Below are 25,251 nucleotides of genomic sequence, written 5' to 3'. Positions count from 1 at the left end.
GTATGTATCAGAGGCCAGAATCCACCTTCTTTGCACCTATTATCTAGAGTTCGTTGGACACGATCACGTATCTTTCCCGCTCTTGCTGACTACATCCTCTATTCTCTTCTACCATGTAACACGCATCATCAAAACAGCGTTAGCTAAAAGGGGCTATTGAGGTCATTAGGCAACACATTTACCAATTTAGGTTCATCATCACAACTCGATGTACATATGTAGAAGGACAACGAGCAGCAATACTTTGGTACGGTTTTCCCGTCTCCCATTTTATTTGCGACCGTTCTCACCTATGATGCTGTGTGGGTAAATATATTCGCTAAGAAGTGTTTGAAGAGGCGTTTTTCCTCGATTTCGGTATGCCATATCTGTTGTAGTTAGCATGGTTCCTCGTGAAAATAGCAGAATTAGCAGGCCAACGCCTCTTGTAGCGGCACGCAGATGGTTCGAGCGGCCCAGCATCTGCTTGTTAGAGCTCTGTCTAAATGAACTTTCCGGTTTTTGCAAAGAAACGACAGTATTTGTTTATCTGTTAATACGGCAAGTGGTAACTGAAGTCGCTCTGTAGCAGTGACAGTAACAGCTGGAGAAGAGCTTGCGTTCAAGAGCCGACCGGTGAGTGACCGAATAAGTGTTGTTGCTTTTCACTCCAAGCAACTACAATATGACTAGAACTGAATATGTCTAACAGTCTCTCACACAACAACTTTTTTCCTTGCTTCTCGTCCCCTTCTATTTTTTATATCGCCGGCCGCTTCATTTTTGCTTCTAGTATTTCCTGTCCGTATCTCACACATATCTGTAATCTAGGCAAGGAAAAAGAAGACTGGTAGCTGCAAGTCACAGTGTGCAAGGGCATTTTGGATTGGGTAAACGTTGGACAGAGTGGAGGATGAGGAAATAACCCTGCATAAAGGGCTAGCACGCGGATGAGACCCATAAGAAGAGTAAATAGAAACAACAGTAGCTGCAGCAGCATGAAGCGGCTGTTGCTGTCACAAACAAACTGTCACCACCAAAGGCATACCAGTGGACCAGTCGGCTAGCACGACAAATGACCGGCGTCGCAAGCATCGAAGAACCTCGTAACATGTGGGGTTGGTGGCTACAGTCTGCACTAGTAATGTTACTGGAAGATGGTCATGGCAGTACAGAGGTCCAGTAAACGCACTCCCGGATAGCCGGGAAAATTGAGCCGAACACAAGGGCTTGGGGGGTGAATGGAGGAATAACCAGCGGAAAACCGACATGAACAAGAAATAATAATTCCCTAATGGCAAACAATGGCATATTTTTATTAAAGGACCAAGTCATTGCCATAGATGCTCTACGAATGCTAACTTGCTGTCTGCAAGTCCACCAGCGCCATGACCGCTAACTCGCTAGGGGCACGCTGGGACCGACCGGTCAGGACCACGACCCTGGACATGATTCTATCTATGCCTAGAGCCGTCTCTAGTATGGTGCGTATAAACGACGATGACTTTATGAGCAATGTCTCTACAACAGAGACACTTTTGGGCCAAATCAAATAACGCAAAGATGCCGCACAATACGACAGAGAGAAACTAAGGACTTCAATGTTCCGGATAGTATTAAGTATTGTTCTGTACTGCAGCCTTTGATGCCTACGCCTATCCATAAACCCCTTTGTTCTACATACCCCAGAAGTTCTCTCCGTGCTTGACCGCATGATGCCGATGGTACGCGACGCCGTGTCGTACGTCGTTCCTATCACGGAGACGCTGAGATCAGTTGCAATAGTCCATGTTGTTTGTATCCGACGAATCTAAGTCATGTTATTACCCCATTCCATTGCTTCGTTCCCTCGCGCCAGCCTGCCAACAGCGCCAGACAACGGTAATCACGGCGCCTCTAGTTGACGGATTGCAATTAAATAAATTACACTGTAATAAAATTCAACTGCAGTGACAGCTTCAGTAGCCTCTCGTGACTGCCCGCTAATGCTCTGCGTGTGTATGCATCGCTCGATCAGCTTGGCTGCCTTTGTACACCGACCGTGGTTAGCTGAGGCCGACGCCACTGTCGCTACCACGATCACTCGACATCGTTGTTGCATCGCTTTGCCGCTCGGTTCACGGTGCATGGACGTACCGCGTTACAGAAACAGACTGCCGCCACCGGCAGCTGGTCAACAAGGAGAAAGAGATTATAATAGCATTAGACTAGATGCCAGCTTCACAGCCTAACTGTGTTGGTGTAACACAGCAGAAGCAACGATTTTGATGGGGCCATAGGACGATGACGAAATCAGTGGAGGGAAGCTCGTTCCTGCTACAAAGCCCAAAGCATGTCCTTACTTACTGAACAATTACCGTTACGCGAAGTGCGGTGTCGTTCGTATCGACCGTATGTTGCAGAGTTCCATTTAGCGAATGAGCCCAGGAAACGAACGATGGAGCTGGCCTGTCTCGCAAAAGGCAATTTGATCTTAGACATCACACGAGATGAGAGAACCGTGTAATGTCGTTGGGTGCTTTTGCAATTCTTTCGATTTTAGTACACACCTTTCGTATACAAAAAAGAAATATCCAAAGTGAATGGGAAAAATGTACAGAAACATTCACCCCAAGCTTTGCCCTTATTCTTGGCTTCTCTGCGTGTAAAAATGCAGGTGGGTCGCACGTAGTCAATGGGTTGAAACATGCAATTATCATTTGTCTAACAGTTGGTTGTTGTTCTTTTTTTGTTTTCAGCAACTGCCAAGTGTTATCATATTAGTTCGGCCATACGCAGATATTGCATATAATTTCGCTCCTTCGTCCTTCCCGGACCCTGGCATCATATACGTCTCCGTCCCTCTCGCGGGGGTTGGGAACCACGACGGCGGGATCGGCAATGTCATTCGCAATATTCTGGTATCTCATATTTGCAGAAAGGCAATATAACGCCGACAATGGCCTCGAAAGAAGACTCGCTGTTGCAAGGAGCAAAAAGAACCGCGTTACGCTGCATCGTACCATCATTTTCTTGTGTTTTCGCAGTGCCAGCAACCGTTGAAACGGCTGTGGAGGGCAGTAAAAGATTGGCTATGACAATTTTGCTCTGGGGTGTCGATGCTTCTTGTTACATTCATTTGCTCTTCGCCTTCTTACCCTTACTTGTACTTATTTTGCATTACATAAACAACGAACCGAAAGCAATGTTTTTGTACACTACGGAAAACAACAATTTTCAAATTAGTTACTTATCGCTTTCGCCTATTGCCCTGAAGGGCTTCTGAAATATTCTGTATTCTATCGCAGTAAATTATATGTGACAATTCCAAAACTGGTGTTCCCTGCGATGGACATCAACGCAAACCAATCCGTAAAACGTTTTCAAACCCTTTTCATCTATGAAGATTATCGAAACGCTCCGTGGCCGATTTTCGGATTGCAACAATCCCGCATCGAATGTTGGACCATCGTTGTATTATGATTATAACAATATTATAATGAATCATACAAACCATACAAAGATATTTTTGGATTAACAGGCGCCGATTCTGTACGTTGGTGGGGTGGCAATAAGAATAGCCACGTCATCACAAAACCCAGCCCAGCCCCTGTTAGCGACAGCCATCGTTCCTGCCCACGTTCAACTTCGGGGGATCCTAGCGTCAACAGCAGGAAGCCTTAAATTCAGTTACTGTAACAGCCTGCAACAAGTAACACTCTAGGTGTAGTTGTCGCGCGGAAGACAACGAACGCTCTGCCTGTCGCTTGCAGATACTTCGTTTTTACGTCCCCATACGCTCATTCACGATGGAGTAGCATGCGTTTTTGCGAGACGTCCCCAGAAGATTCGGTTTTAAAGTGCTTCGTTCTAAAGGCCTTTTTTCTCCATTGCCAACTCGTCTGATGCAAGAGACGAGATACCCGATGGATGTTTTAAGGGCAGTGGAGGCGGCGAAAGATAAGGTCTTCTACCGTCGGCCAGCCTGCTCACCCCATACAGTGGCAATATACAAATACTGCTTATTTCATAGAGCTTTGATTATAACTGTCCACTCATTGCCGCGGACCCTTACGTGGTCAGTCGTTGCTGCCGGCGTGCCACTCATTTATTTATTCCTCTCCCATCATAGCGTAAATCTCTTTATTGCGTTTCCTGCTTTAGCAGAGTCCCAGTCTTTGCGTTCTCACATTTCCTACATCCTTCCATTCCCATTATTTATCCACACCAGGCAGGGTAACCATTTTGCGCCTTTACTACTACCGTCTCATCATATATACCTATAGTGAGAGCCCCTTCAGCACAACTCGTACGCAGGCTTCACGAGCTGGCCCAAAGTTCAAAATCAAACAGACAGTCTTACCTCTGTTTCGTCATGGAATCACCCGACCATTATCATGGGATGTGCGCAACACCTGCATTCCTGTTGATACCTGTATAAACAATGGCAATTATCATCGGCCTGATCAACGCCTAAGACGAGGTTTGTTTCTCAGCCCTGCAGTGAGACTTCACTAAAGTTAGCATGATTCTGGCCTTACCATCTGCCATCGGATCTGGTCGCAATTTTCCGCTGAACTGGACAGCTTTCGTTTGCATGCTAGATGGTTGCTACTTCTTTCGTTATATATAAAATCATTGATGATGTATAAAAAGCTCCGACGATAGAACGTACAGAGGTATGGCCGCGCTTTGGTGGACCTGCCAACCATCCGTGTTGGCTACTAGCTCTCGTTTGAACTAAGAAACGTAGCTGGCTGCTCTTATTGCTCTCAGCAAGTCTGCTGCGACAGCGCGGTATTGACTGGCACTAACGTCGGCACTAGGAAAAGCAGGACGTTTGCGTAAGTGACAGAAAGAAAGAAAAGGGGTGAAAAAAAGGGCTAACTGCTGCTGCTGTGGTGGGGCGAGCTCGTTTTTAGGCAGCACAAAAACGAGGTAAGTTTGTGTTGCCAGGTGCCAAGAAAGAAATCTAAACAGAAAATAGTGGCGCACGCTAGCAGTAGCAGCGAGTATCTGCGCCGGAAAGGTGTGGCAGCAGCCTAGGCCCCGGCCTCGATAGGACTCGCAGGCTCGACTACCTGCTACTCAGCTGGACTCCGCGCGTTCAGCCGTCGAAAGAAATGCACCGGAGCACCAAGCAGTGGACGATGGGCCGTGAGCGCCAGCTCGAGGAAGGTTTTTCTGTATTCTACGAACTTACTATCTCCGCAGGCTCGTCGGTCCTTTAGTCGGTCGGTTCTCGGCCGACGTTAGGAGTCCGCGACACATCCCGCTTACTCTCTTCTCGTTTTCCCTTCGACGCTTCGAAAGCGCGTGGTGTTCCACAGCATAAAGTCACGTTAGATTGTGCTCTCACCCGGCAGACGAAGATGCAAAGGAGTGAGCCTGTTTTCCCTATTTCCACCCTCATCGTCCTTCTTTTCAGTTTCTTTTAGCAACACATCGATCTAAACAGCGGATGCTCTGCGCGGCCTGAGTCCGGCCTCTACTGCTACTAGCAATCCGACGACTTTATCCGGTGTCCGGCGACTCGGATAAATTGCCGAGGCTTTCGTGATATCGCTATAGTAAGGGAGTTATTTTCGTGCAAAGTTTTAGCATCCAAAGTAGTAGGCGCCGTTGTATACGAGTGTACGATGAAGAATAATACAATGCATTAGATCGATTCTCTCTCCGTAGCTCGTTTGCCTGCAGTGCTTTTATGTACAGCAGCACTTCCATCAGCTGACGTCGTCTTAGCCCTTAGGGTTTGGATCTTTCAAGAAAGCATCATTTTGCTTGTAAAAGGGCAGGGCACTAAAAAGCTTTAGATCTTTGTACAGCGTATAAGCGTTAGTCACGTAAAGCATATCTTAGTTTGAAAGCAACACAATATTTCTAAGGTGTCCTGAAATCGGCCTGCACATATTCCGTGTCCTCATGTATATACATCGAGAAAAAGGACAGCGAAAACGAAATAGATATGCTTGTTCGCAGCATTTGCATATATATTTCCAGTAAACCTCTAAATTTCAAAATTGTGGCTCTAAACTCTTTTTTCGCGTACACTTCAGCCCCAGACCACCAGATGTATAGATGAAATTCTGTGTGGGTCATCTGAAATAAAAAAAAAAATCACTCTTTGTATCGTACCCTAAACCAGCAAAGATTCCATTGATACTTCGCTCGTCAAAGGGTCATTCTACAATTGCCAACGCCGTTAAGAACAATCCTTGTATACTGATATCCTTTTTTGCTGTACGCATCCGAATCGTTTGACAGCAACTGTACAATGCGATCGAGAGTCAGTAATGCGCCCATTGCGGAAGGCCACATTTAATTACGTGTATAGCCACAGCAGCCTTTAACGCGCAAGTGCTTAGTGCATGACCATGAGCCAGAGCGATGCGAAGTGAACGGAATCCGGAATCACGAACTTGCGGGGCAGCTTCCAAGCCCTCGATTATCGGTTAGGGAGCCCCTGGCAGTGACGTTCAGACATGTATGGACCTGATTTAGCTAGCCGGAGGTGCTGGTAATGGTTGTGACCGTAGCTAGCAACCCTTAATTTTATTGTCACTGATTGTTGCTGGTACGGTCAGTACTTGCGTATGGGCCAAGTTTCTGCGGTTAGTAAACTCAGAGGCCATTGTTAACGCTGTCTCAGTGATCTGAGTGGCTTGGATCTCTACGGTGGCAGGGGATAATTATCAGCATTGGCGAGCACTTTGTGGGACTCTACTCATTCACGGGAAACGTCTAAACTGGATTAACAGTCGCCGCCGAAAATAAACCAAAAAATATGCGCGACACTTATGTGAAACATAGTAAAACAGAAATATAGGAAAAAAAAACGCCAACTGAATATATCTTTGCAGTGATCATACTGCTGTAAGGCAGTAATGCATTCCCGTATCAGCAGAGCACCGTTCATTTACGAAAAGGAGCGAACTGAGGGGCATAAGCCGCTAGAGTCTCCGAATTTGCTAGCGCCCAGATACGCTTGCTCTGCTATGAAGCTTGGAGACCGAAACGAGCCTGGGAACCTAGCTCGTACTTCAGCAGATACCATCACGTTCACACCAACTGTAAACCCAATGCCAAGCTGAACCCGACATCAATGCGAAGACACAACGTTAACCTGTTCACAGTTGCACGCTCTGTCAGCAAGTTGTTGGCGATAGTTTTAATTAGAATTGGGGTGATGTAACAACGGCGCGGACAGTACGAATCAACGAACAACGAAGACCACGTGAAGCTAACGTGTGCAAACCAATGGTAGCGTTCTTTGTCCCAGGGCTGGTGATCGTGGTAAACGTTTCGATGTTAACCATGACCATTTTAATGCTACATAAAATATTATAAAATCGCGCGCCGTAACTTTGACAGGCCAGCATTTGGCGGGTCGCCGTTCTTCTCTCTACGTTAGCTTGTACCGAGTGATCGACCCTAGGTGAGAACTCCGGGACGCTGTAGGCTGCTTAGTTACCTTCGCCATTCTTTAGAAAAGCGATAAACATGCTAACTGCCCAACCGCGCCTTCCCCTTTACCTCCTGACATCTGAGAAAAGCTAGGCCGGTAATGGCTCTGCACCTAACAGAATAGACTGTTTGCTTCAAGACAATGCACTCCATTTGATACTGACAGTTATATCAAATGGCGACGATTGGGTCTTGGTCTGAACATGCTGAACACAGCAAACTTTGGGATTTGGGTCGAAGTCAGATAGGGTCAAATTATGCCGGGCCGCAGGAAAAGATGCTAAAGTAGGCGCGGATTATAAGGCAAAAATGAGGAAGATAGAAATAAGGAAACCTCAAAGCGTTCTCCTTTCTTGTTCGCCGGGTATCTGCGGGTTCTTCGTGCACAAGGAGAGTACCTTTCCTTCTCTGCTGCATAACTTGTCCCCTGCCCGCGTGCACTACGATGTGAATGAAACGACAGTTGCAATTTTCCAGAGCATTGCAGCACAAGTAACAGACACGATAGTCGTTTGAACAGCAGCAACGTGAAGCTTTGCAAAGTTAACGAGCGTAGAGAAATATGAAGGACGCACACCAGAAATCACTGGTCCATCCCGTTTATAACAGTTCACTCAGAGCATACGTTCTAGTAGCAGGTCCTACAGTAGAAGGAACTCCATCTGCAGATGTAGTCAGTCCATCCAAATTGAGCATGAACCAGTCAGCGCGATAAGGGGCAGCCCATCGTTGTATGTATGTGCACCGATGATAAACCTGGTACCGCCGACTGCTAGGCAATTAGATAAGTATCAAGACTTCTGCACGAAACAATGGATTCATTTGCGATGAGAACTGTGCAGCGGAGTATTACGAGTTGAGAATTTTCTGGAAGTGTCTCCCTAAGAAAGGCGCAGTTAGATGGACTTTTTTAATGAGAACCCCATTTTTGTATTATTGTCGTCGTGAGCGCTGTTAAGCGAAGAGCAGAAATTCATTTGTTTATTCAAAGCCATTTCTTTTGGTGGACCATCGTTGACAGGATAGACGTGACATTACTTAGGAACAATTTTAAGGAACCATTGTCTTGACACGACACCGCACTATAGACCCGTTCGTTTCCGGTGCTTTCGTGAACAACCTACGTGGTCCAATTTCTTCCAAACTTCACAAGCCGTCCGAGTTCATCGCCTGCTTCATGGACCACTGCTGCCATCAGTCGCTAGGACTGCGACCTGGATTCCGATGTCATACTCCCTAAGAGCAGGAATCCGCTGGCGCTGCTCCGCTCTCTATTGTGCAGCGCATCACTCCCTCGTTTTTGCTACATAGGCGAAAACTAGCTAAGGCCGAAGCTTCGAGTGCAATTCACTTCCACCTATAGTAACCTAACTGGCTGGCTAACAATGATAAGCAGATTGCCTTAACTTTGCTCAGCTTCTCGTGCGTATATCCGTCCCTCGTTCGATGCAAATAATTTTGTCGTCTACGTGCACACACGCGTTACCCTGCCATACAGTATTTTTCTTTTGTCTCATTTGCTACGTAGCTAGTGCCGCATTATACTACTATATTATGCTTTACTGGTTCCAAGAGACGGTTCACCCGTTTTAGAGTTATGATCGCTTACGATGAATAATGTTCGAAGAAAGCAAATGGGGTACATCCGACAGAACGTAAAAACTAAAAAAAACAAAAACATTACAACAGGCGTAACACTTCTCATTTCGACGACGACGCCGTCATCGATTTCCTCGAATTCTCTGCAACGATAGCAGTGTCAGCAGTTTGTACTGCTGATGCTACCACTCCCTCCTAATTCGTTTTTTGCTGTTTCTCTCGTTGTCGCGGTGTTTTTCGCAGAGATCTTACCACGTGCGTGATTCAATTCCTACGTCGTCTGTTTGCATCGTCGTTTGGTATTCCTTCAACATTTAAGACTCAAGTGTTTCTTCTCCCACTTTCGTACGTGTACCACGCACGCAGCCCCACCCGTTGCAACAATGAAACAGCAACGAACACGACTACCACCGCTAAAACGCTGATAGGACATGAAGGAACTTCACCTCGGAAGCTTATATTTACACACACACACACACACACACGTATGTACACTACGTCGTCAAAAAAAAGTCCACGTTTTCAATCCGAAAATGAAAATTCGCTACTTAATTAATTGATAGCCTATCACATTTTTTCCGCTAAAACTATAATCTCATCACTGTACTTCTTTTGAACGAATCTTAAATTGATCGATTCCAGCCTCCCGTCATTGAAACTAAATGAACCTCATCAAGCGAGTTCTGTAAAGACAGAAAGAAAATTATAGTCTGACGGCGCAAGATAAGCTATACGGTAGGCACGTTGAAGTTTTCCACCCTGGTTCTCTCGATTTTTTCCGAGTAACAATACATATATGATCTGACATTGTCATGGTGGAAAACAACGATTTGCCTGCTCACTCTTTTTTGTAATGACTTGTTGTGATCTTATTATTAATTGTTGTAGAGATCCAAAGCAGTTATTCTCTTCCAGGCGGCAGCAACTCCATCCTACGGATCTGTTCCATTTTCACCAAACCCATAGGATCACCTTCTTCGAAATTACTCTGGGCTTTGCCACAGATTGGAGTACATTTGTTCAGTGTTTCTCTTTCATTGTTATTGTGTGTAATACACTTCTCTATCATCCATGATCAACTGTATTAAAGATCTCGATCTCGGTACGCTTTTGTAGAGTTGCGGTCGTAAATTTACCGTCAAGAAAATTCTTTGTTTATTAGTAATGAATTTTTGTAGCTAGCGTTCTCCAAATGGTTTAAAATTGTTCGGTTGAAGCTATTTTTGATCGATATCATGGCTACTCAAGCGCTAGCCTATTGTTAACTTCCGCAATAATTTCAATTTTTTCCGTAATAGATCAACCATAAGGAGGAGCATGTCCTAGATGTCCAGAACAAATTATACATATACCTTCGGGCCAAATGATGCATCTCAATTATAAATATCAGCATTTTTTTTAATAATCTTGCAACATTTGTGCCTTTATCGTAATAAAGTTCTAAAATAAATAATAGAAGAAAGCTCAGCTATCCTTAAGGCGCGGTATTTTAAGTCCGAAAATAGGCGGTCCAAGGACTTCAGCACATTGACTACTCTACCAAACCTCAGTTTTTAAAGAACACTAAAATCGTGCGACCTACATTACCCGAGATTTGTGACTTTAAAGCATCTTCGCTAGAAAAATTGTTAATATATTTTCGAAAACCAAGTATACATATAGAAGTTGTCACCTGCGGAGCAACAAAGACAAAGGCTGTTACTACTACTACTACTACTACTGTCGCTTCCAGAAAAGAACTGTGCCATTCTTTACAACGGCACTGGGACGCGGGACGCTTCTGGATTGAGCGGTGGTGACGTCGGCGACGTTCTCCACGTTGCTGCCATTGACGCTGACTTGCCCCTGACTTTGCCCGATCTAGCTCAACCTCAGCCCTGGTCCCTACCCGTTCCTTCTTTAGCGACGGCAATACAGACTGTATAAACATGATGAATGGGCGGTAATTTGTGTCTTAGAGGTTCTCCCCTGGGGGCGGTTGCAAACAGTGAAAGAGAAGAATGTCCTCTTTTTTTGTTCGTGCCATCTCCAGCGGTACCACCGCCCCGTCGCAGCTGATCCTGCCACCTGCCTACATTTCTTGGCCTTGTGAACGCCAGCAAAGCGCGCGGATAGATGGAAGGAAGGGCGACGAAACCTAAGGCGAAATCTCTGTATAGGGCCGTGGGTAGGCCTGCCTCACCCCTGAAACTGGTCCTGTTTCCATCATAACGCGTTTGTTGTCCACTGACCCTGAGGGCTGTCCTACGAGTATGCTGACTGTTCACCTACTGAATCCTGACACCAGTATGACCAACGAAAGAACCATCAGTAGTAATAACGAAGACTTGTAGCAACGATGAAGGGTAGTACGGGGCAAAGAAAAGCCTCTGAAGAGACCCCTGTTTAGCCAAGCGCACCCTAGGGATCTGCCAAAACGCAGTTGGACTGCAGGCTAACGGAAGAGTTCCTGCGCTTGTCCGTTGGTTTGTTCTTTTCTTCACATACTTTTCTCAAGCGTACCAGCCTACTTCCTGCCCAGAAGAAGATAGGTGACAGAATGTGCCCGTTTTTGGCGCATTCAGTACGGTGAGGCTGGCTGTAAAGCTATTTTTATTGCCGTAGCCGAGGGCGAACGTAGCAACGACGAAATGACGTAGAAAAGATTTGCCTTACGTTGACTCCCAGCTAGCCGATCGGCCTCGGCGTCGTCATTTTTGACACAAAAGCTGAAACGACGTAAAGTAACTGTCGATTGTGTAGTTTTCACGTCAAAGAAAATCAAGACTGCGTTATGCAAAATATTACCTTGTTTCTACTTGAAAAAAAAAAAAAGAACACAAACCAAGTCGTTCTCATAGGACGAATCCTGATACCTGAGTTCGATGCGTGTAAATATCAGACCAGATTTCGGTATTGACTATTGTTTACGAGTGCAATCGAACTCAATAGTAATGCCTTGTAAAAGTTATGGTTTGGACGTAGTTTGTTTGTATGTATTGATATTTACAACGGCAATAATAATAATAATACTGTATGCGAAAGACAAATGACCAACGTGCAGCAGTAGAATACCGTATTCGAATATCCCGAATTAATTATCGTTCGTATGCCATTTGTCCGGTGACGCTCACTAATGAATTTGCTTCAAACACAGAGCTCTGTACGTTCCTTAAAACTTATGTTAATACACACATATGCATACTTCGGCTGAGTTAATTTTAATAAACTTTGTCCAGCGAACCTTTATCCTAAAGGATGCGAGGCCTTTTACCTGTCTTCTCAAAATCGAGCCAACTGCTAACAGATTCTGATTGTACAAGATTCTTATACAGACACTCGGCTTCGCGTGAAGGTATGCTAGCAAAAAGAAGGCGGGCTTCATACGCGACTTGTGTAACTTACTTTGCAATCTTTAGACGTTCAATCGACAGCGGGCTGTAATACACCGGAGAAAGACCACTTACTCAAGTTAAAAACACGTAGTCGGACGACCGTCTGACATAAAAGAGACCGGCCAAGCTATGAGTGACCGAGGCGCAGTCCTAGCAGTAATGTAGCGGCGGCGAGAAGGCCAGTAGCGAGCAAGGCAGGCTCCCTCTCAACAGGACAAGACGTAAAGGGACACTGAGAGAGAAGTCGAGTGGCAGCAGGGTCACCTACTGAATTATATTGCTTTGCTACTTCTACCCACTTCGATATGATCTTACAGTCCAACTAACAGCCATCAATTCTACCACTAAAGCCATGACTGCTTCAGCAAGCCACATTTAAACATGCGAGGTAACATCATATGCTCTGTCGTGGCAGGACTCCGCCAGGAACGGAAACGGCACAAAATCCAGCCACGTCGATGATTCGATGCGTGCAAGCTGTCTCCATTTGAACGCAACAACAGCTGTAGTAGTAGCGCCTTCTCGCACAGTTCTGTTTGTGCTGGTGTTGCCAGTGGCCCAGGATTGAGCCCCCATTCGCTGGTCGGCCGCTGAATCTTCCAAAGCCACTGACAGAATCGACTCGCTCGTCTTCGTGAGTCTGGCACTTGTGCTTTACAGACATTTATGCAATAGGGCCATCGCTTGGTATCTTCCTGCAGTAAGCAGACACGGCCTCACACAGGGCCGAGCAGATAGGCCGTGTTAGCCAACTTCGATCAACTTCTTTGTCCTCTTCCTCACTCTATCTATATACAGGATACTGAGTTACTCCCATAGCTCAAGACAGCGGCACCAACAGCGGTAGGTTCAGCAATTCAATGCACAGAATGCTATATTATAGTGGGATAGGCAGAAGGGGTACTGCAATAAAGGGACGGATACAGAGGTCGTATCGTCCGTCAAGGATTCTCCACGAATAAGCCAAGTTCCGAGTCACTGTTTTGATTTTTCAGAGCCGAGCGCGGCATTGGAACTACTAAAAGGGCCGAGCAAAGCCAGCAGAAGCAGCAGTAAAAGCAACATACATCAGCAACAAGTGTAGCAGTCTCGCGCAGGTTGGAATCCCCATAAGGCCTGGGCAAGTGCCTCAGAAGTGGGGTGCGCGCCGGGAGAGGGGAAAGCTTTCGATAGGGGAAGTACGATAGAACGAAGAAAAAGTGAATGCCTCGGGGTTTTCGGTACAGAAGCTAGGAGTCTTTTCAGGCGATGAGCGACGGGACAAGAAAGGCCAGCCTCGTCGTTATTATCCATGTTGGGAATCGGGAGTCGGCATTCCTAGCGAATGCTCAAGGAATTTTGTGACGGGAAGCAGCTTGCCGCGAACTGCACTTCTGTACGTTGTTTGACTGGTGCTGCTGCTGCGGGCATCTGATTCTTCACTTAAAAGACCATCGGTGAGTGCGCTTCCGCCGAGAGCCATGTTTCCAGATCTTTACCCACCTCCTTTTGTTCACACTTTCTTTCCCTTTCTCTACGCCCTCTATTAAAACACTAGCATAGGCACCTTCCCTAAGCGGTTCCGGCATTACCAGTGTAAGCTCCGCAACGAGAACACCGTATAGTAACCGTACAGCTAACTACCAGCAGACCCAGCAGTACCGACTGTGACTGCTGCCAACGTTTGGCTATGCTAGCCGGCAAAATCATACCGGTAGCATTAACGGCTTGAACTGGCGCTAGCTTCAACTGAGCACTCCGTTAATTCTCATAAAAGTTAGACATGGCATTGCTGCCGCTTTTCCTCGCGCGCTTTGCGGACATGAGGGGCGACGTGGAGACACCATCCGGATTCTGGTTTGAATAGTCGCTACCGTGTGGGTTGATGCCCCAGTAGTACGTAAACTGGGACCAAAAACCGTGAAATAAACTTTATTTGGCACTGACTGTAAGCGTCTACGGCTCTAAAATACGGGTGGTCAAAACATCAGATCCTACCACTTTCTGGGGTCGATGTCCGTCGCGAACAACGGCCGCAGGAGGATCTGAAGCAGCGGAAACAGGCGTGGCTTTGAACAGCAGAAACCTGCATACTTGGCATTGAATTGAATACGACAAATGCGTCTGGTGGACTAGTTATGGCAAAGAAATTCAATGTACGCTGCTCTATGCTATAGCTGTTTTACGATCTTTCATTTTATTGAAATTACCGATTCGCACTTTTTGCTTATGGCACTAGCTGCTATATAACAATACCATCTAAATGGTGCCTGCGGCAAAATTTGGCGAAAGAGCCCTGATCCAAGAAGTGTAGTGAACGAAGTCAGCTTCATATTTGCTATGATATTTCTACTAGAAAATCAGTTACCACGGTCGTAGGGCAGGAGCAGAAGATGATCACCGCCATATCCATTTGGTTTTCCATTGTAGCGTGCTTCCGTAAATGGTTCGTCAGAAGCCAATTAAACACACTCTCAGACACGACTTCCTTGCGGTTCCGTTATCGGAGTTGCCTCTGTTAGCGATTCTTATTACGATGTGTGCGAAGGGGCAATAGAGGTATAAAGGGGTCCGTTGTGTGGACAGACGAGGAGTTATGAGTATAACATTGTAGTGCAGATGCTTGTAGTTTCTGTCCACTTATCCACCTTTGGTGGGTATCCTATCGTATGCAAGGGAGGAGGTCATAGAAAGAGAGTGGCACTACTAATTCTTACTGACTAACAAATAAGCAATAAGCGATTTATTTCGTCTCGCTATAGGTGCGAGCGCTACTCAAATCAAGGAAACAGAAGGAATTTATCCCTAGAGTGCTAGCAAAGCTCAACGATAATTGACGATCGTCATTTCGATCGTTTTTGCGACGTAATTACGATTTTGCATACATAAATAGGGAGAAAAAGGGAATCATGGTCCTGTCTGAAAGTATTTTATTATTAGGGTCACCGGCTTTTTCTAATTTACATGCGTCTATATATTTGACGACGACGAAATCGTGCTAAAACACAAATGGATGTTTAGACGCGAGGCGAAGACGGTAGCTAGCCAGTAAAAAGCGTCTTCTGAAAATATTTATTTTATAGCTCGATCATTGCTGCTACTTTATACTTGCCAGGTACGTTTGTTTCACAGATACATCCGTCGCAGCAGAAGATGTGGTAACTTTTGTGACTTAAAATAATTGTTGGATTTCTCATGGTTTTTCATTTGGTAGTGTGCACCGGGTTCATAATGCCGAACTTTACCTCGCTATCTAGATAGGGTGTACGGGCTCTAGCGAGAGGTAGAGAGGGAGAAAGGCAAAGATGTGTCTCGCCCCAGGGCGTTGACGCGTACAGCAAGAGCAGCAGGCGGCCGATATTCGTAAAGCTGCAAACGACACAAGACCGCAGCAGTTTGCACTCGACACTCGGAACTGCTGATGGCCACCGAATCAGCCAACATGCACAAGTCTATAGATATGTATTCTCACAATAGGTATCATACCAATAAAAATCACAGGAGCAGCAAGCAATAGAAATGGGTATAGCGGCTGTTACGCCAAAGCAATACAGGGCGCCAAATGTTGACTACGAATACACCATTTCTAAACGGTAACATAAAACGGAAGGACGGGGCATTTTCTTGGATCTGTTTCTGCTAACTGCTTTGCCCCACGCCTTGTTTGTTGCTTTTGTACCGTTTCCTTCGCCTTCTCCCCTGTCAAAAAATATACGCAAGCAGGATGCATGAGATCGGCCTGGTCCCCTGCAAATATGACACACACCATCGTACCCATGAAATACATGTAGTCGCCCAATGCCGATGCACTTCCCATGTTCAGCTAATTGAATTTCTGTCATCAAACAAAATAGAAAAAAAAACAGCTCCATTTGTCTATCCAGGTAGTTTGTGCCACTGGAATTTCGTACCTGCCGTAGCTAAAGAACCCGTGAATTCTTGGCGCTTTTGCAATCGTCGTCACGTAGCGGCTACCCAACCCAATACACATTTTTTTTCTCCTTCGGATGGATCCGTGGCATACGCTTCGCCTTAGCAGCTTGTGGCAAAAGAGACCGTAGCGCAGCCGCCATAGACTGCCACGACCTGATCACTGTCCTTACAGATCGAATACACCATGGGGAAGACGGCAAAGTCAAAGACGATAAGCGTTCCAGTCTCGCGAACTCACTCGAATGCAAAAGGCGAAACAAAAGAAAGCTCTCGATCTTTGCCACACACAAAAACAATATTACTGCTGGTTGGTTGATTTTTCGTTAGTTTAGCCCTGTCCCGACTGTCCGCTCCCACTTACTGGGTGCTCATTGCGGAGCTCTTCTTCATAGCAGTGGGCATCTGCACAACGGTAACTTGAGGCACTACGTTTGCTAGGGAGTCGACTGACTGAACCATCAACTGAGAGGCGCGCATGAAATGGGTACTCTGAGCTGCAAAAGGAAGATACCAGCTACTCGGTCACCCAGGCTGAACCAGAACCGCAACGGGCGCGTAAGTAGCAGCAGCAGAGATGGCGGCACTAGTAACGGCTGATGCCACATCAAAGAAGGTACGGGTAGTTGGCACAGTAAAGAGAAAGGCTTATTGCTTCACTGAATTCTTCTTACAGTCAGCCGTGCCGGTAGTGGGTGGCGCCAGCCGCATGTAATGAACGGGATTTCGCTTACAAATGCAAGAACCCAAACATGCAGACAAATTCGCTAACTCGAGATGGGCAACTAGAAGACCGGTACAGCTAAGCTACGACGAAAAAGAAGTGAAATATAGAACTCACACCGGACGAAAGGGCCGCCAAAGAAGTTCGTAGAAGGTTGGCAGGGAGTCCATGAACGGGGGCATGACAAAGGCTATGCAAAATATTGGAATGCCGCCGAGAACGGCGTCCACACCGAAGACGGCAGCATAAGCCAAGAAACTAACAGACTGCCTGGCTCGTGTTCGACGATCGACTGCGCAACGTTGTACAGCCTGCTGCCGAAGCTTGCGCTCGGCCGGTGGCTGCCCCGTTTTTACTGGACTGGGCTGGGCAATCTGCCTAATTGATTAGTTGCGCAAGGATATTCAAATGATTTGCGCACTCAGACACTGGAAACTCTGTAAATATTGGAAATTTACTATACGTACTATGGGTATTATTTTAAGCATTATTATATTATATTATATTATAATATAATATATTATATTAAGTATTATTATTACTCTACGGGTTGTCGCAGGTATTACCCTTTATTGGCCCGTCAAAGTGCTTCGCGGTCTGCAACAACGTTTGCTTTTGTCATTCTTATCGCCGTGTTGTTACTTAGTCCCTAATTAGCCAGTTCAACTTATACTATCTACTTGCACACGGGAATGCGCAAGGTCGAACACACGCACACACAGACCAAACGACGACGTGGGTTTCAGTGCCCAAAACAAAGTAGCGTTATTGACTTTTGCCTCAGTCCATTAGTATTTGACAGACTTGTCAACTCATATCATCGGAGTATCTTTCGATGCCTACGCGACACGGCCAAGTATATAATTACGTATAATTATCAATATGAACACTAATAATACTTTCCGCATAAAAGGAAATGTACGTTGCACACTATTGATAATTCGCATGGTAAATAGGAAATCCCGCCGGCGAATATATAACATATCAAACATTTATGTGAGATCACCCTGCCCTCTAGTTTTCTGGTTTGCACGTAGCATAGTTCTAGGCATTTAGACCTAGTAAAAATAACCTGGACACACGAACGGTTAGAGGGACTAACAATAGAAACACACACACGATAGAGATGCTGTCAGCTCCACAAAGAGAGTTATGGCAATGAAACTGGCGAGGAACATGCAGCCTATATCTACTGTCACACATCAGTTCCGGTAACAGCAGCATATCATGTGTTTAAGTTCATAACGCTACCACTGGTAGGAGTACCTGTCGCTTAGGCAACGACCGCCGAGGCATCCGTTGTGGAAGTAATCAATTTATGTCCCCTGCTCGCCTGCGCGCACCTTCCCATTTTCGTCGTGTTCTTCTCTTTACATCGCTGACTTGGCCCTGCGGCGGTCCATACGGCGTAATCATATATGGTTATTTGGTTACTTGTAACCGGCGACATAATTATAGAGCGAACGGGCCCGAAACTGAAGCCGTTACATCCAAAGGAACTAAAGATGCACGGCGGCCTCTCAACCTCGCTTACGGGAGCGGCCCTAAGGACGACGACGACGACGACTGTGATCACGAGCTTACTATACGTATGCCATGGTTTGCCTTGACGCCTCGAGAGGAGCTGTTTTCCAGTGCTTTAGGCTCTATATCGTACTTTGACTCCTCCAGACCCGTCTCCTGTGAAATTGACTGAGTTACATTTGTCTCATATTTTCACCAGGGTTCTTGTTTTCTCCGCTAATGAAGATGTAAAGGCTCCTCGGGTATCCGATAGGGACCCTTTCCTTCTGGAAGCAGCCAGCCTCTCTCTATTTAACTCGCTTGCACATCCTTGTCTCTTATGTACAGGACCTTTTTCCCGCTTCTGCGTTTCCTTTAGTCACTTATACTCACAATACTCACAACGCAATAATGCCGCCTAATAGCTGCTTCTTTCTCAATGTCTGTAGGTGTCTGCGTATGTGAGCGTCGGTAACGATGTACCACACACGTCATCATGCGGGAGAGCGGCCGGCATAAAAAGACGGAAAGATGGAAACTTTTAAATAGCTAACCTGTAATGAATTTGGAAATCTCTACGTAATGGTAATACTCCCGTTACACGTAGCTAGCACGCCTTCTAAAGGACGGGTCGCATGGATAGGTAGTGTAGGTAATGCTCGACAGCAGTTCGGTCCGACTTAGAAAATTAAAGTTATATTTATAGGCTTTGTTGAGTAGAAGTTTTTAATAAGTATTTGTTTACATGAGAATGTTGTCAAATTCAATTTAGTCAATTAGTTTTCTGAAGTAAATAGCGCTGCTGTTATTAGTTGTCATCAATTCAAAAGAAAATGATGTAACGACATTGTAACTTGCCCTTTCTTTGAGATGGATCTGTTTTAGATTTCAGATCTCCGAACGAAAATCATTAGGCCATTTCTAGCGTCAGGGGGTGATACTACTACTGATATTGCTGCCGCTGTCTTTTACGTTTTCCTTTTAATACTTCTTTCCGCCAATCTTATTCACCATTGAAGTTGCACAACTTGCTTTACACTGCTAGGACAAAGCTAGCCGATAGCTGCTGCGCCTCTCAGCATCTGCAGTCATTATGTTGCAGCAAAGGTTTTTTACTGGCCTTATTGAATCGACTTTATCACTCTTACTGCTACGTCTACAAGCTTGACTACATCAACAGCTTCATCGACTTTTCCTTCATCGCACGATCTCCGACTCCCCACTTGAGTGCCCCTACTAGATCTTACGTGAGAAGCACAGTGGAGGCGGTTAGGTTTTTCTGTGCGACGCAGAGCCTACACGAACATGTCGTTTCTCTGAACAGCAAAGAAACTCAGGATTCACTAGCCTCTAGCGGGGACGGCGTAGACGGTTGCTAAATGGGTGAGTACATCAGTGGACCTCTTATTGCTGTTGTGCTGCTAGTTTTGCTAGCATTATGACAGTCTGGCGGGCTGTCTTAACGAAAGCCTGTGCGACTCGTTTCAGGTACTCCTACTGGTGGTGAGGATGCTGCTATTACCGTTCGTTGAGTGTGGCTCGTTTTCGTATTCGGTTTTTTCGTGTTTTGCCGTGTCTCGCTACTCTGATTGCCGCTCTTCCAAGTCAGTGCTTCGTACGGAGCCTGACGGCAGTAGCTTCTCTCCGGAAGCCGATCAGCGTTCCCAATGATGCCATCCTTTTCCTCCCTATTCTATACAATATGCAAAAAACAAGGTATTAGCTTTTAACTCTCCTCACAAGCCTAACGGCGTCGACCGGCATGCCGCCCGCGCTGTACTAGAAAGCACGCGACAGTCGTTTTGGAGATAGCAGCTCCACACAAGCACCAATCCGGCCGCAGGATAAATATGGAGCGCATCGCTTTGATCAAATATTGATTGCTAGAGTGGGAAAAGGTGAAAAAAGAACTTGAGCAGAAGAGGAAAGACAATCGTAGTAACAGCAGTGGTAGGAGCAGCTGCAAGCAGCAGGATGGTCACTAATGTGCGTGTACGTGTAGCAGCAGCGATCGCATCGTGAAGGTAGGATATTTTTTCCAAGTAGAAACCACGGGTCCTCGGACGGGTATCCAGCTTGCCTGGGTGCCTTTAAAAGCAACGAACAAGACCTAAGACAGCACCCAATCTGTCAAAAGGCGTTTAAGAAGATGAGAGAGAGAGAGAGGGGGGGGGGGGGGGTTTCAAATCGTTTTTCGCGAACGATCAATCGATTGGTTGTGGAGGTGGGAGAAAAATTAACATGCGATGGACGCTGCCAAGCTCCCTCTGACTACGGACTGTCGCTTGGGAATTTGTCTCTGTGCAAAATGATGTTGGTAATCATTGCCATTTTTTGCTGTGTGATGCTCATAATTCGCTGCTTTAATGGGGAAGACAGAATAAATAAAACTAAAAAGAGGAAGCGATAGAAGGGCGATCATGGCAGTAGTAGACGTTCTGTGGATGGTTAAATTAAAGGCAACACATGATGACGTTGTACATACTTGCTTAACACAAATATGCTATTTCTGTAGACGCTAATTCGTGGAAATATGTAGGTTTACAGGCTTCGTCGGGCCCAGGGCTTTCCTGATGCTTTTAATTAGTTTGATTAACTCTGGGACCTTTTTTCCCCCATGATCCTTTTCCTCAATCATCGGGTCCGCTATTGGCTCTTCCTCTATCGAGGTGTCATCCATACATCTGAAATACTAACCGAAGACGCGGCGAACGACAGACAATATAGATGAATGAACCGATTCACTGGGAATGGTCATTAGAATGTAAAAAAGAAACACTTCCACCGCGACTATGAACCAACAGTTTATCAGCACTAAATTCATTTTTACCAATGATTATGCTTGCTACGCTTCGTCGAGCGATAAAAGCAAGGATACTATTATAACACAAGATACATACACAAATTTTCAAGCGATTCGGACCTGTCGTCGTTCCAGTCGCCGGCTATGCCATGATTGATCATTTAATCTGTATTCTCTAATTGCAATTCACTATCTTGCGCGTCAGCTAAGCAACAAGCACAAGGAGGCGCCTGTTGGAAAACGCTGGAAAGCTCAAGACATCAGGTTTTTCTATATATGTATGTATGTCTATTAGTTAGCGGATACGTATTCGGGATGTTTGGACAGTTAATTGTAATCGAAACGGAAGGAGCGAGGTCTATTCTATATGGAGTCTACAAAGCGGTGGCAGTCGCAGCAAAGGCCACAGTAAGCTCCTTCTTGCGTTCCAACTGGTCCGATGACGGTAACAGCGCCAGTAACGCGGCTCAAGGTGGCTCGCGCCTAGCTTCCGTACGCTCTAAGTTATAACGGTGCTCCGAAAAGTCGCCACAGTCGCTTCCGGCTGCCACCCTCTCGATCAAGAGGGAACGAGGATGCCTTTACCAACACCTTGAATTAAATTCCTTAAATTTTTCCACTATCAGTGGGGTTCGTTCGCCGGCCACGCACAGACGACACTGTCTTCTCGTGCAGTAATCGCCACAGATCACTGATAAAAAACGAAGAAAATTCGGCAGAAGACGGAGTCTTCGGCGACGACAGCGAAGAGCAACAGTAATAACAACAACAACAATAATTATAATAGCAGAACAATCAACAACAATAACCACGATGTAAACGACCCGCTACCATCCTTTTACTGCTAGCCTAGAGACGTTTGCGCTGAGGCGTCTACCCACATACCTTGCAGCGCGCCGAAGAAAAAGTGGCACTTACTACCTGAGTTAGCTGTTCATGACGCCATGGGTGCAATGGGCTGACGCTGCACGCCGGTACGCCTAACTGCTCCTGCGAGGCCAAGTAAAAAAGAAGGGGGGGTTTGGGACACGAGGAACAGAAGATGAAAGGTTGACCAAGGGATACTGTTTCGTCTCGACATTTCTGAAGCCAGTGGCGGCAGCGACAGCGCCGGATGAAACTTGGACATCTTACATCGAGAGGCACGCTGGACTCTTAGGTCGACGGCAGTAGCGCTCAGGAGAACCGAGCAAAAACCGACCACCAAATTCTTTTCGACCGATAAACGCTGATCGCTGTTGGGGTTAATCACACCTCTCATTGTAGAATAACTGCACTTATCGGTACTTAGACTACCTCTGTTAACGTTCCATTCTTCTAGCAGTTGAAACAGAAGCCGATAAGGGTATGATAGCTAGCTAGTTCTACGTTATCATTCTCGTATAGGTAGACAATATCAATGATGACGACAATATTGTCGGTAACGTAGCGTGAACGAACATGGAATAGCGAGACCTCAGATGCTCGGCATGCGCGGGAAACAGAGCTAGACTGGGAGTCCCTTTTTTATAGACGAAGTCGGCGCAACCGTGTGTCTGACGAAAATGGTAAAATGATAAGCTGCCAGGAAGTTTTGAAAAGCGCGCGTGGAACCTTGATTCGTGATCATCCAGTCGTTGACAAGCGTCGTGTTGAACGATCGCGCTCAGTAATCTCCCTCCTCGGTTAGCTATAGTTGATCTAGCAAATCAATGAAAACGGCTTCTGTCAAAAAGAATTTCTGTCAATATTAGCTTGCCGAGATTAAAAGTCGCATGATATAATATGAAGCAGCTTAATTTTTAATGACGTACACTGATAATGGGTTATGCTGATATCATATGGTAGTTAGTGGACTTGATTGAAATAACCCTTGAATTAAAAGAAAAAAAGTAAATGATTCAAAAAAGAAATCCAAGCTATAACATTACACCTTTACCGCAGTGAGTATTAACGCTGTTATGGGGTACACTTAGGTCTCCAAGTTGCTTTAAACTCGAGCAAAGCTCACCCAATACTAATTAACAGCCTGGTTTCTCTAGTGCATGACGATCTAAAAAATGTAATGCAATATGCAACGGCTTCCACACGACTCACTCTTCATGGCAGACGCAAACTTCTTTGCCCCACTCATCCACTAGCGTTGTGTCGCATGGGAGAACTTAGACGGGCACTGTCTTCTAACCGCTCTTAGTTGGTCAGTTGATTCGACTGGTTCGTTAGAAGGCTCCACGATGGTCTCAAGCGGCCACAACGAAATGAGGACGTGGTGAAAGTGTGCAATTTGAGTTCCATCTTATTTCACAAATTATGATAAACGAGCCACCGGTGGGCCCCAACGGACTTGCCAGCTTGAACTCCTGTGTTCGCCGCTGTCCCGATTGTCGTTATCTTACCAAACGCGTCTGCTTTAAAAGCCAGCGATCAACCCGCATTCCCTCTGAGCTGTTTTCCTCCCTTTAACGATCCGACCTTATTCTCTCCGGCCAGAATGTGCCTTTTCGCAAGCTCCTTCATTACCACGAGTCGGAATCCACACAAAGTGGTATATTTGCGTGCACCTGCTGTTTAGGTTACTACGTTGATTTTCGAAAGGCATCTTTCAGTTTGGACGAAAGACCAAAGACACGATCCACTTCCTCATGCTCTGCGGTGTTACACTTAGATAAGTTGAGATATCGCGTAGTGATTGTGGCACAACGCTTGTTAAATTTAAAGAGCGAAGTGTTCGGAAAGTGGTTACGGATACGTTGGCCTTTGATTGGCCTGTATTTTTGTTATGTAACAACACAAGAGCATTCCTTAGAACGTGTATTAGACCAAGTACTTGGAATACAGCCTACATTTAGGACCTAGGAAAAAGCATGCTTGAATGCTTCGCTGGTATTAGAAGCGCTTCAATGCATATGTACATATATACCATTTATGGTAATATATATGAAATAGATAGCCGTGTTTAGCACGTATAAATATGGCTATACCAGCTAGTCAGACTTGCTGTTACAAGTGTTTATCTTCGTTCACTCCGCATGCACCTTACCGTTTCCTCTAACGTCAAAAATGACGGCTAGAAAAGCAAATAGCCAAAGCGAAACGCTGGCAGTCAGTCTTTTGTTGAACAGTTAGTCCGGCTCTTGTTAGAATAACAGCTGTAGCAACAATAATGACGGTCACTGAAACGCTAGAGCACAGGATGTGCTTTGGCCTGTTGTAAGGCGACTTTGCGGCATAACAGCCTGCCCTTCCACTTTTTCAAGTGGAAGGGCAGGCTTTTTCAAGTGGATTACTGCCAGTGAAGAAAGCGGCCAACAGAATTGAAGTCCAGTTACTGCGGCTTGAAAGGTTCGGACCTGTTTTCTGGAAACCTTAGTTCCAGTTATCAGGCTTTCTCTGGCTTATTGCTCGCATGACGCTAGTGGACGTGTCGCGGTATTGATACTAAATTGACTACTAAATAGCTTTGGCGCTTTGTTCAGCTGCAGCTTCTTCGGATTGTTGGTGAGCTGTCATCGTTTTACCAGCGAAGATCGTCGCTAGCTAGTCATCTAGAAGACTATATAGGCCTAGAGCCGCTTGTGAAACCCAACAAAGAAAGGTTAACACGACGAGTCCGACCCCGTTTTATCGTGGCAGCCAACACAGACGCCATGACTCTGCTTTCTCAGTCGTTTCGTGCTCCATCAGCTTTGCTGCAGCTGCTACAAATAGGCCTGCACCATCGCCCATAGCATTGGTCAGCCCACCAATGCCTTGGCATGCGAATCGTGTGGAGCTGCAGCCGATACTGCTTTGGATGACAGTCCTGCTGCCTACTCCGTTCGTTAGTCAGTACGAAAGGATTGAGGCTAACCAACAAGTCGAGCAGTTGACTGCCCAACCAAAGCTAACGTTCATCTCTGCGCTTGTTACAACTTCTTCTCCTTCGTCATGTCTTCTTT

At 45.9% G+C, this 25,251-nt stretch overlaps 1 protein-coding gene and 1 long non-coding RNA gene across 11 annotated transcripts in view; one reads left to right on the top strand and one right to left on the bottom strand.

Annotated features, from left to right (window-relative positions):
- The window catches only part of LOC111255482 (band 7 protein AGAP004871-like), a 376,186-nt gene that overhangs the window by 164,924 nt on the left and 186,011 nt on the right, over positions 1–25,251 (bottom strand). The window lies entirely within an intron of this gene.
- LOC147758190 (uncharacterized) overlaps positions 1–25,251 on the top strand; it is a 63,291-nt gene that overhangs the window by 794 nt on the left and 37,246 nt on the right. The window contains exons 2-4 of the long non-coding RNA XR_015317585.1: positions 2,718–13,831; positions 18,981–19,914; positions 20,020–20,555. This is a non-coding gene — a long non-coding RNA (uncharacterized LOC147758190). The remainder of the gene's footprint in view (positions 1–2,717; positions 13,832–18,980; positions 19,915–20,019; positions 20,556–25,251) is intronic.

Source organism: Varroa destructor, unplaced genomic scaffold (assembly GCF_002443255.2).
Source record: "Varroa destructor unplaced genomic scaffold, Vdes_3.0 BEIS01000001.1, whole genome shotgun sequence".
In the NCBI taxonomy this organism is placed as follows: domain Eukaryota; kingdom Metazoa; phylum Arthropoda; class Arachnida; order Mesostigmata; family Varroidae; genus Varroa; species Varroa destructor.
The sequence above is the reverse complement of the archived record's forward strand: the minus strand, read 5'-3'. Positions and strand labels throughout refer to the sequence as shown.